Here is a 12,289-nt window from a genome sequence, read left to right as displayed (position 1 = left end):
CGTAGGAAAATAATTATTTCATTGAAGAAATAATTTACCTTTCAGAAATATTAAAATCATATGGGTTATAAAGAAATCATATATGTTTTATACATGTATTTCAAGTAGGGCAAAAGTATTTACAGCAGGAATTTGATTCTTAAGGTTTTCTCTTAGATTTTAAAATCCTTTGGGAGTGTTGACACCCGATTGGAAATTAAATTCCTCTAGGAAGTTCTTTAATTTCGGTAGAAAACTTCAAATATCCTATAAGTAAACCTTTTTTCTATGGGAAAAACTATTTTTAATTGGTAAATATCTCACTCGATAGGTGGGATACATTAAAAAAAAACTTCTTATGCAATGGTCTATTATATGGCATATTTGATATTTTTATGCAGCTTAGACGGGTGAAAAATACCATCTTGGTACTGGCATAATTATCCGGTACATTGTTACTACTTAACCTGATTTCCGAACACATTCTATAAAAATATTTGACAAAAATAATCCTTGGAAATTTTTTCTATAGATATTATAACTTTACTTGTCTCTGATATTCTTTTAAATAACATCACTAGCCCCGTAACTTGAAGTGGTGCCGTTTGCTTACATGTTAAAATGGCGATTCTCGGTCTCGACGTGAATTTTACAAATTTCAATTTTCGAGGTCGGTAGCGTGTTTAAGAGAAAGTTTATGGCAAGTTATGTACAAATATCAGTAGTAAATTGAATGAAGAATTTTATGGTACTAATTTTTTCCAGATAATGTGTTAGAGATAAGATTAATTAGTCCAAAGCTACCGCATTTATTAACTTGCAGTTTTTTGTACTTTGGAAGGCATTGTAGCCCCCAATTCGTGAATCCAAATTTTTTCAGACCTGCAGCTATGAGCCCTGGCGTGTTTATATTCATTTGTCAAATTGATAGTTTTATTGGTTGTAGAATTAACGCTTTAAATAATAAGAACTGTTCTTGGATATCGTAAAGTGAAAACATTCTTTTCATAAGGTTTTATTCTTTAGTTTGAATACACATCGAGAGAAGTCATGTTGGGTGTTTTAAAAAAAAAAAACTCAGTAAACCCACACTGCTTATTTATAATCATATGGATCGAATTTCCCATTCAATACGGCCTACTTTTGTTCAGATAAGTAAATAAACGTTCATATTGAACCTGCATATTAAATGCGATATTCAAATAAGAGTACTATATATAAATGAGAGTGATAAATTTCTAAAAAGACGATTCATCTTACCTCAAAAAATTCATTTGCATCTTGCTAAGGCGGAAACAATTGGAAGCCCTCATTGGTAAAGCTTGCGCAAGGATTGCATATATAAGGGGTGATAACTTTGATTTGGGTATCCGTGAAGATCAGAATCGAAATGAAGAACACTATTCTTGTACTGGTTCTTATTGTCTGTCTGGCGTCCTTTGCCTCGGGTGAGTCTTTGTAGATAAATTTTATCATTGAAAATATGAAACCATTAAATAGTTAATAGAAAATTAGAAATCAACTTATCTTTTTTTATCGTCTCTTAGATTTTAATTACAAGCCTAACATTCGCTGTAATGGATCAAAATTAAAATTGTATTTAGTTTTATATAGCGTCCATTAGATTGAATTCTTCATTGACTTTTTAGAAAAAAAAAAAACATGGGTGAGGTCACATATATTATCGGGTCACTAAATTTTACCTCATTTCGTGGTTCTAATGTCACTTTCATATAGTTGGAATGGAATCTGCCGAACAGTCATAATGTCGGTTTATGTTTCGCAAATTAATGATGTCTAGAAAAAACTGCCGTTAGTTGATTTCAATTTGTACGCATTTTTGTACATGTGCTTTTTGAAATTTAGTAATATATTTAACGTCTAATTTTGTAAAAATGTAGAAAAAATAAACCATATCATTTTTTACGTTAAAAAATTGTTGATGATACAATACTGTGGTTTCATCAATATTCGTTGAATACAAATTTTCGTGGATTCCGTTGTTAAGTTGATCTACGAAATTAAATGTTGATTGAAGTTCAATTTCAACTAACATTTTGTATTGATGGAATCATTGGCCACGAAATTACGTATCCTTAAAACTGTGGTTTTCCGAAAAGCCACGAAAATTGATACCCACGAAAATTAATGAAACCACAGTACTAAAAAAGGGATATTTTCATTTAATGAAAACCATATGTGATTGATAGGAACTGTTTGTGCATCAGATTTATTAAAATAGGTCTATGTTCGGTCGGTGTAATACAAGATAAATACAACTTTGAATTTCTATAATGTATTTAAACTGCATTTAGATTGCTTTTCAATGCACGTTGAATGTGTATTTTACATTGACACATGGATTGATATCTGACATATATCTGATGTAGCTTATTACCCTTCAACTGGAAGATGCTATTGGTGGAAAAGATGTTCGAAATATAGACGCTGCGGATGGGGAAAATATTGTGACTACAGATACGGCAGGACTGGTGTCTGCTGCAGCAGATGTACGTATTTCCTCAATACCCATTACTCTTGAAGTCAGTTTTGTAACAAAAGTTATTTTTAAATGAATATATTGAATCTGATTGACTCTTGAAAAGATTTATTCTATAATATAGCATAAAAATGAACGTTTAATTGGTAAATAATGCATTGATGAATCTTAAATTGGCAAAAGGGTATAGCGAAAAACAGGGTACTCAAAAAAGATACAGATACCTGTCACAACACGTACTTATCAAATAATGGTATTTAAGACTGATTTATCAAAACTTCATAAACTGCATCGAAACCTTATATATAACTTTTTGTATAAAGTCAATTGATATTATGGACTGTGATACTTTCCAGCAAAATGTAATGAATGTACGTGTAAATAGAGCATTATGTTATCGAGGATATCTTTTTATATTGAGTGTGCTCACACTCAGAAATAAAGATGAGAATTTGAAAAATTTAAAAAATCCAGCAGATTAGGTGCATTTTATTTAAATCTCCATTTTATTCTTGATTAAGTAAAAATAGAAAAACATATTTACTTCTTGTTGGAATGGATCAAGTCATCGGCAATTAAAAAAGATATACGCGAAACCACCATGCCATGCATAACCCACCTTCATATGAATTTTTTTCAATACATTTGGCTATTTACACAATTGTATCGAAATGTCATTAATTAAAATAAACCTATATGACTTATTTTCATTTGAAGATCACTTAAAATGTAAAATTATTCAATGTAAACGTATACTACAACATCTGTAAAATGTAATTATCAATCGAATTTTTTTTTAGTTTAAAGTGGTTCAAATAGTCAAATATTCAAAATTGTATTGCATACTGATTATATTCCTACATATCCATAACAAACCGAAAAAAAATCCTTATAGTTTTTTGTAAAACAATTAGGACCCGTTTAACATGATTATTGTTTAAAGTGTGGGTTTTTTTCGAATATTTTGTAATTAAAATATGGAAAAGGTCTGATAATTGTAAAAGTGCTATGTTGTAGGCAATATTTAATACCTTTAGACTTAAGATATTTGAAGTAGAACTTCATTGATATTTTGTTATAGACGGACATCATGGCGGTTATAGAGATTACGGACATAGACGTCATTATTGAGGAGAATACATACTTTGTTATTGTGGCGGATAAGACGAGCACTTATCAAATGAACACGATCAACAATTGTGAAGAACTTTATAAACATCAACAAAGAATTTGCCAAACAAGTTTTATCAAATAGATTTATCTTCAATTAAACTTACAGCAAAACAAAACTGTGGCTCACTTTTGTTTGTTTTGTATCCTTTTCTTTGTTAACATGCACAGAATTCAACATATTGTACATTATTTCGTTTAAACAACTATTCAATTATCTCATAATATTTCTTAACTAAAAATATAGAAATCTGAAAGGTCGGTTGAAAGTCTTTTTTATGATTAATGAAAGCTTATAGAGATTTGTTATTTAATGTCGCTAAAAACCACACCACTAAGTTTAATGACATCATAGATATCAATAAGAATTACCAGCAGTTAAATGTTTTATGATATACTTGTATAGGTATCCATTCGATGATATGCTTTTTTTATTTACAAAGAAATGTTCAAAAGTTTTTTCTGAAATTCAAAACACATTTAGTGTTTATTTCTCTTTTTCTTCTAAACCGTAAAATAGATTTATTCATGGTGATTTTAAAATGAATTAAAAAGTTATGAATGATCAACATGCATTTGCAAGAGCCTAGAGTGACTAATAATGACTTATAGCATTGGGTGTTTCGACCTCTAGCCGTCAATTGCCCTCGGTCAATGTTTTTTTTTTAAAATCTAATTTCAATATTTTTTTATTTGGATCATTTGGATCATAAATGCATCTTAAACTACACAGAGTCTCATTATCGATTAATTTAATTATTACTGGCATAAAAAAGAAAAATAGTCACAAATTGAGCTAAACCGGTAACAACAAACTGCTCGATAAAACAAGGTAAATTTTTCGATATAACGAGAAAGGAACAGTTTTTACAAATAAAACATTGTTTATTTGTTTGAAGTAGACTCAGTGTCCAAGTAGCGTAGTGGAGAATGCACTCGCTGCAACCCGAGTTCGATCCCCGTGACCGACAGTGGTTGTATGTGATAGGGTAAGGCGGTCGCCCGCTTGGACACGTGGGTTCTCTCCGGGTACTCAGGCTTCCTCCCACACCAATGACCCACTCGCGCTAACATTCGTACCAACGAGAGATATTAATATAAGTTGTAGAACTTGCTTATCAAAATATTGCTAATCAAAATGCTTGTAAAATAAAAAAAGTTCAGTTTTTAAGTAGACTCAAACCAAATAAAAGTGGTTAGAAATCTTTTTTCAACAAAATATTTTCACTTTGTTTAATCGACATTTTTATTTTATTTTAATTTTTACTCAAAAGTACTGCAAAATGTAAAATGAAATGAGTTCTTAGCTATTCCATTAAATTGGACTCATTACCATGAATCATCTTTTGTGTTTCTCGCCCCCTTTCTTATTAGTCCCTGTAAATGTTTTACTAATTGACTTTTTCCAAATAGAATTATATATTGTTGCATTTATTGATAGAAAATTGATATTCCCTAGCATTATATGTCTTATTGCCTTAATATTACAATGATGACTAAACATAATGGTTTGAGAAATTCTTTTTAATAACTGAGATGTTTCCTAGAAACTTCATTTGATATGTACTTGTTTTATCGCATTGATTAAAGTGCAAGAATAAAATATATCAGGTTATAAGAAATAGAAACTAAATGTCGAGAAGAAATGCGGAAATAAGGGCAGCTGTGACATGGCAGAGGGTCAATATCAAAGGAGCAATCGAGTGGATATGTGCTCCCATCAACCACTTTATACTAAGAAATAATCCCTCCAAATGTTAAAAAAATTGTCTACGTCTCTCTATGCTGCATAATTGATTATGAATAAAATTTGATATAAAGTAAATATTCTGCATAAAATACCAATCATAAAAGGTACCTTCTTCCTTATTTAAGAAATGGGATTCAAATATGATTACGATAGATTAAAACCACAAAATGCAGATTGAGAAAATGATTGACATTATAAAAAAAAAATTGAAGTATGGAAAAACCACAATTTGATAGTCGATTGATAATGAATCTTAAAATCGTACAGTTATTGTCAACCTGAAAAAATATAAAAAGCAGATCAAATGAGAATGTTACGATTTTTTATATATCACGCAGATCTTTAATATCAACTAATTGTTTACTTATAATTTACTGTTAATTTACTTAAAAAACACCTTTTTCTAAAATGAAAGGACAAGAATAATATTCAAATTTGGTAAAAGTGCATCTATGACATTGATTTTAAAAACAAAGATACAAAGACCATACACATACCTCCATTATTTTAAAATTCATATATATCATATCAGGTAGGTGATTTGGATATGATATACCATATTTGCGTGCAGTGTATATTTTCCCTAATGTTTGCATTGGGAATCTGCGACGTTCAATTATTCTTAAATACACATAGTCAATTTATGCGCAATTGGCACAAATACAAACGTCGTCCCGCGTTTTGAGTATATTAGTTTTTGTAAGATAAGATAAATCCAAAAACGCATTCAATGCTTGAATATAAACAACCTCTGAGAAATGAATTTATTAAGACATACACATGTATTTGTGGTCGTGACGTTTGTAACTTAACTTAATTTGATAAAACAAAGTATAAAAATGTATGAAATTAAAAGAATGCTACTGTATGCAATACTCTTGCATACCTTAAATAAAGTTGCCAGATCAGAAGTTTGGTTAACTCGCCCTACACTTTCTGCATGACGTTTATTAGTCAAACTACGATCTTGGGTGTCCTGTTCTGAAAGGTTCTTTCTTTTAGTTTTTCATCAAAACTAAAATTGCATAAAATTGTTCCATTTTATTTCTTAACTTTTTTGTTAGCTTTTTTTACTGAAATATGAATGCTCGACTTCATGGTAGGGCATTCTGGGAATACTGTTCTACTGTTTATAAACTGCACCATGTGAATTTCGCTTAATAATCTACATATGATCTGAAGTTTTTTTTTTTTGGTTTTTTGTATAAATGCCAAAAAAAACTGTAGCGTAGGGTTTATAATGCAAAGTTATTTTTAAAATTATATAAACAGTTAGCTTTAACTTACATGTAACTACGAAAACAATTCAGATATGTTTTCTGAGCTTGAGAGGATAAGATCACTACAAAACAGTACCAACGATCTACTGATCTTGAAAACTCTCACATCAAAATTGCAATTACAATAAATGAAATATTACCAAAGCACAGTGTATGAGCTACGCCATCGCCGATGCGAAGCCCACTTTACACAATTCTATAAAAATAGACTCCAACCCCACTCCAACATTACTGAGCACGACTGCGTCTTCCTTTTAATTATGAATCGATTCAAAAAATTAAACCAATGTTTTAGAAATCTTCTTCTGTGTTTTATGATGGCTAGAGCGCTAGCTCACCAATGATAAGCAAAGTTGTCCGATCCATATATCTGTCCGCGATGCATGATGAACTCGTCCTGCACTTTAAGCAATGGGTCATTCGTAAACCCGCGTTCTTGGTTACCACGTTCGGGAAAATTTATCCCATTCTCTCACCAAAGGTCGTGCATTGCAAACCTTTTATACATTAAAACTAAAATCGCACGTTCAAGAAACGAATTGCCTTATTTTTATTATTTAATATTTGTCTAATCTTAACTTCTTTGTGTTCTCTAAGTAAATTCCTAGAAAATATATTTACTCTTTACGTAATCATTCGATATTATTTTATTGAAAGCATTTATTTTGATACAAACTCGCACTGACGTGGATCTGTCAAAGCGTGTCCACCAGCTTACTCTCATTTTTGCTATTTTGGGATGGGTAATCGAAAATGAATGTAGGTTTTTAATTAATTTCACAATAATTACTTATCAAGTAAAGTTCAATCATATCTAATGGTGTACATTTACTCTGATTAAGGCATTTTGTAGTTTATTGGCAAATTATCTTATAAGTAGATGTTAAATAATTAATTGAAAGGGGGTGCATTATATAAATCAAGAAAATTATCAAACAGCGCAAAACATTTGGATAATCCAACCCGTTCTTATTAATGCAGAAAGATTTCTTATTTGATAATTTTATACAGTTGTTTATTTGAGACAAAAACGTATATATAACACGGAATGGGTGTCTGAGTTTTAGAAAATAAATACCTTTCGTACAAGTAACTTGTACTTTACAGCATGCTTCTTAAAATGCGTCATCAATTCAGCTTTTCTGAATTGGATTTATCAGCAATGCTAATTTTTTATACCTTTAAAAAGCAATTTCTGAAAAAAGAAATTTGGAAAACTGATCTATGAAGTATGCGCAAACTGTGGAAATGATTTGCACTTTGCTGACACTGATACTGGAAAAACCTTACAAGTCTATAAGATTTAAGTATATGCTACGGACAAATGTTAAATGATCAGGATTAATCCAATAAAAAAAGAAGTAAGGAGAAATCACAATTTGATAGATGATGTAGAATAAATCTTCAAAAACGTCTAATTATTGTCATCCCGAAAAAATAAATTTAGGAATTAGATCAAATTTGTTCAGAGAAGGTAATTAATTTGATATCACTAAATGAATACCAATTTATAATATATACCAAACGATTTTCAAAGAATATTATTAAACTTAAGATAAAAAAGTAAAACATTTCAAAATGAAATAATTACATTTCACTATCTATGATATGAACAAAATATTCAGTGTTTCATTGAAAAGCAAACTTGAATGTCTGACAAAATTAAGTATTGGATTTTCAAGGGCATGAGAACTCATGAATTTTGTTTTACTAAAATTTGTTTTTGTTATTGTTTTAAAATTTGAATTCACATCTTGTTTGTAAATGGCAAGCTACAAAAGACCATATAATTTTGACTTGAGATACCCATACATGCATTAAAATCCAATTTTTAAAGATTCATTTTATATATTATTTCAGACAGGTAACGTTTAAATAATATACAATATAAACAACCTAAAAAAATAAGTTGATGAAGACATATCTGCGGTTGTGACGTGTGTAACCTAGTTTGGTTTGATAAAAAACAAAACATTTACATCCATCAAATGAAAAATCATTGATAATTCATAGCTCTGTAGAGAAACTGACAAGATTAAAATCTACACGCCCAGTTTATCGATTGGTCGAAACCTTCATCGGCCCCAAAAAATTCATGGACTGCACGAACTAACCATTATGATGTCAGACTTAAATTCTCAATAAGTGACAATTTGGCCGTTTGTTTATCCACATACTGATTTACATTAAGAATAATTTAGTTAATATTTCTTACTTTTTACGATCAATTTATTCAATTGCGAAAAGAAAGATGTGAATATAAACAATAAAATGATTTCTTTTATGATTCATACGGGTAATGAAGGTAGCAATCACTGCAGAAAAAATACATAACCCGCTTTGTATTTTGCTGCAATGTCGCCAACTTCATACTATCAAACTATGATAATTCCAATATGATACTTCAATTTGAATAATCCTCGAGATCGTGTTTGTCCTTGAACAGACACCTGTTCCACATTTAAAGACCAGAACTATCTCCTCCTATATATAGGGGGTAGCCTGTTTCCCTGTACATAAAAGACAAAAGACAACTTCAAGTTGAAATATAATTTGAACTTTTTTTATAATAAAACATTCAAAATAAAACAACACAATGAAATATAATATAATGAATAATTAAATGACAAAAAATATTCATTTAAGCCCCCTGAATCACTTATGTTAAATTTTGGAGAAGTGCACAGTCATGTGTCTTATTATGATCTACCTGTACAAAAAGAGGAAGCAAAAGAAAGCTTTAAGTTGACAAGTGGAGAGCTGTTTTCCCCGCACCTCCTTCTAATAGGCACGGACAAATTTCCGACTCCTTCAAGCACAATGTAAACGTGCTCAAGTCAATACAAATGATCTGACACACCGTGGTCATTTCTGGCGTGGTGTCGCTAGACCCATCACAGGACTCAATTACACATTTCTCTTTGAATGTAGAAAATTAAACGCTATATGTATAGCGAAGGTACTTAACCAACTATAGAATCTCCGTAATGGTAATATCCTGCGTGAAAGAAAGCATTTAATTGTTTAAGAATCAATAGTTGAACAGAAATTTTGATTTCAACGAGTTGGTGAATAACAAAAAATGGCAGGGTTTTGAATTCTGTATTGTATGCTTATGAATTAATACAAGGGGGATGCATTTTTAATATTAAAAGTTACCATTCAACGCAATCAAAACATTTGGAATATCTAACCCGGACTTATGTTTAAACCGGCAACATTTCTAAGTTTATAATTTAGTTCGTTGATTTAAAAAAAGAAAAAAAACATCTGATAGACAACACAGAATGGCTTTCTGAGATTTAAAAAAAACCATTCATGAAATATTCGGTACGTTCACGCATGCCTCTTGATATGCACCAACAATTTAGTTTATTTCCATTTGATTTATCAGCAGTACGGATTTTTCATATTTAGATTTTTTGGAAAAAGAATTTTTCTAAAACGAAATAATCTATGATGTAAGCCCAAATGAATGAAATGATTTGCACTTTGCTGATACTCCTACTGGAAAAACCTTGTACTTTTAATTTATTGTGTATATAAGTATATTCTAAGAACAATTTTTAATTTATCAGGAATAATCAGAATCAAAATGAAAACCACCATTATTGCTCTGGTCTTAATTGTTTGTTTGGCATCTTGTGTAACAGGTAAGTCTGACGTTGTTCAGTAAAATATTCTAAATAATGATAAAAAATGCTCAATGGCATAGATACAAAAGCTGGCAAGACGGAGTTACTTTCACAAATTCAATTTGAAGAAAGACAATCCTATCTGAAAAATTAAAAGAGAAATATTATTTTGCATGCGAAATTCACACAATATTACAATTTTTTATTCAATTTTTTTATTCTCGTACTCTAGAGCTCTTTTATGGTGATGTAATTTGATTGAATTAATGGAAAAATTGCTTTAATTTATATAATGTAGGAATGAAAGTTTTAATCCTGCATGGTTCTTTCAGATTTTAATTCAAATGTAATGGTACCTGACATGTTATTATTATATCATATAATATTAAATCACATCACATAATATCACATTATTGTTAACAGCAAAGGGTACCACACATAAAAAGGACGGTGCTTCTACCGGAGAAGGCGAAAGTCCTGCTGACCATGTGGATTTAGAAAATGTCGATCCTACAAATATTCAAGACATTCCAGGCAAAAAGTAAACAGAATCCTCTCAGTTTACTGTGATGAACCAAATGTTAATTTTTGTGTCCTATCATAAATAATCATATTCAAGTTAAAAAAAATTATCACATTAATAAATCATTCCATTATATGAAGACGTGTTTTGTATTTTTTTTAGAAATAGTTAAAAAAAAATGATTGCTTTGTATTGTGATTTGAATGTAAATTAATTTCATATACAATAGAGTATACGACACTGTTTTAATGTCACTGGAAAACAAAACGATATCACAATATTTTATGCAAGATAACATGCAAGATAAATATGCCCGTATAAAGCGTAACTATACTTTAAAAGGACTGCGAACGATAGCATTGTCTAACCGCCTAACTAAAAGTCATTTTTTGAAAGTTGTCTAATTAAAGTTAATTTTTTATAATAATGTAAACATTTATGTATATTTTCATTAAATATAAATGATTTGGTCAAACAAAGCGAGATAACTTTGTATTTTGGGTTAAAATAGCTCATTTCATAAAAGAAAATAACGGAAAACGGATATGTTTTTTAAAACATCTTTAAAAAGGAATTTTGCTTTGTAAATTTTCGAAAACTAATTAACAGATGTGAATTAAAATGAAATTTTACTTTAATAATTATCGTAAATATGTTATTATTAAGTTTTTATGCACATATTGGCCGCTAAATTAAATTTTTCTGACTCATAGAGACCGATTTCAATGAAAAAAATTTTAGACCCCGCGTTAGCAAATCTTTTGTTTAAAAAATAATTTTATTACAAATTTTGTTTTGATATAAATTGATTAGGATTTGATTATACTTTTTAGTTGAAAACTTAGTTTTTTAATATCTGACAGAAATTCCGAAACATTTGGGTGTAAAATGTAGGCGGAAAACGGGCGTTAGCGTTCGCAGTTCTTAAGACATTTTGCAAATAAACTACAAAATGCATGCACCAGAGTAACCGCTTACACCTGTGGTATTTCAACACGTGTGAGATGATGTCCGTAAGCTATAACTGAATTTTATCTGAAAAGTGATAATTGTGAAATTGATTAAAAACCTACTTTCATTTCGATAAACAGGCCCGAAATGGCAAAAAAGAGAGTAAGGTGGTGGACACGTTTTGGCGGATCCAAGTCATCAGAAGTTTGCATCAAAATATAAACTTGCAATGAAATGATATTGAATGATTATGCAAAGAACGAATATCTTTATTGGTAACTTATTAAGAGTATACAAAGACGTTAAGATTTGACAAATAAACAGGGAACTTACGATAGTTGTCTTACTAAAATATACAAAATACAAAGTTTAACTACGCACCTATTTTAGAAATTTGGCCCTCAACACCGGCATTGCATCCAATTGGGCATGTCCCGTAACACATCGTGTTCATTAATCAACTTGCTCTTTTAAATCTGTTGAAAGATGTTTTATTCGATT

The sequence above is a fragment of the Crassostrea angulata genome, chromosome 1 (genome assembly GCF_025612915.1).
Source record: "Crassostrea angulata isolate pt1a10 chromosome 1, ASM2561291v2, whole genome shotgun sequence".
NCBI lineage: Eukaryota > Metazoa > Mollusca > Bivalvia > Ostreida > Ostreidae > Magallana > Magallana angulata.
The sequence above is the reverse complement of the archived record's forward strand: the minus strand, read 5'-3'. Positions refer to the sequence as shown.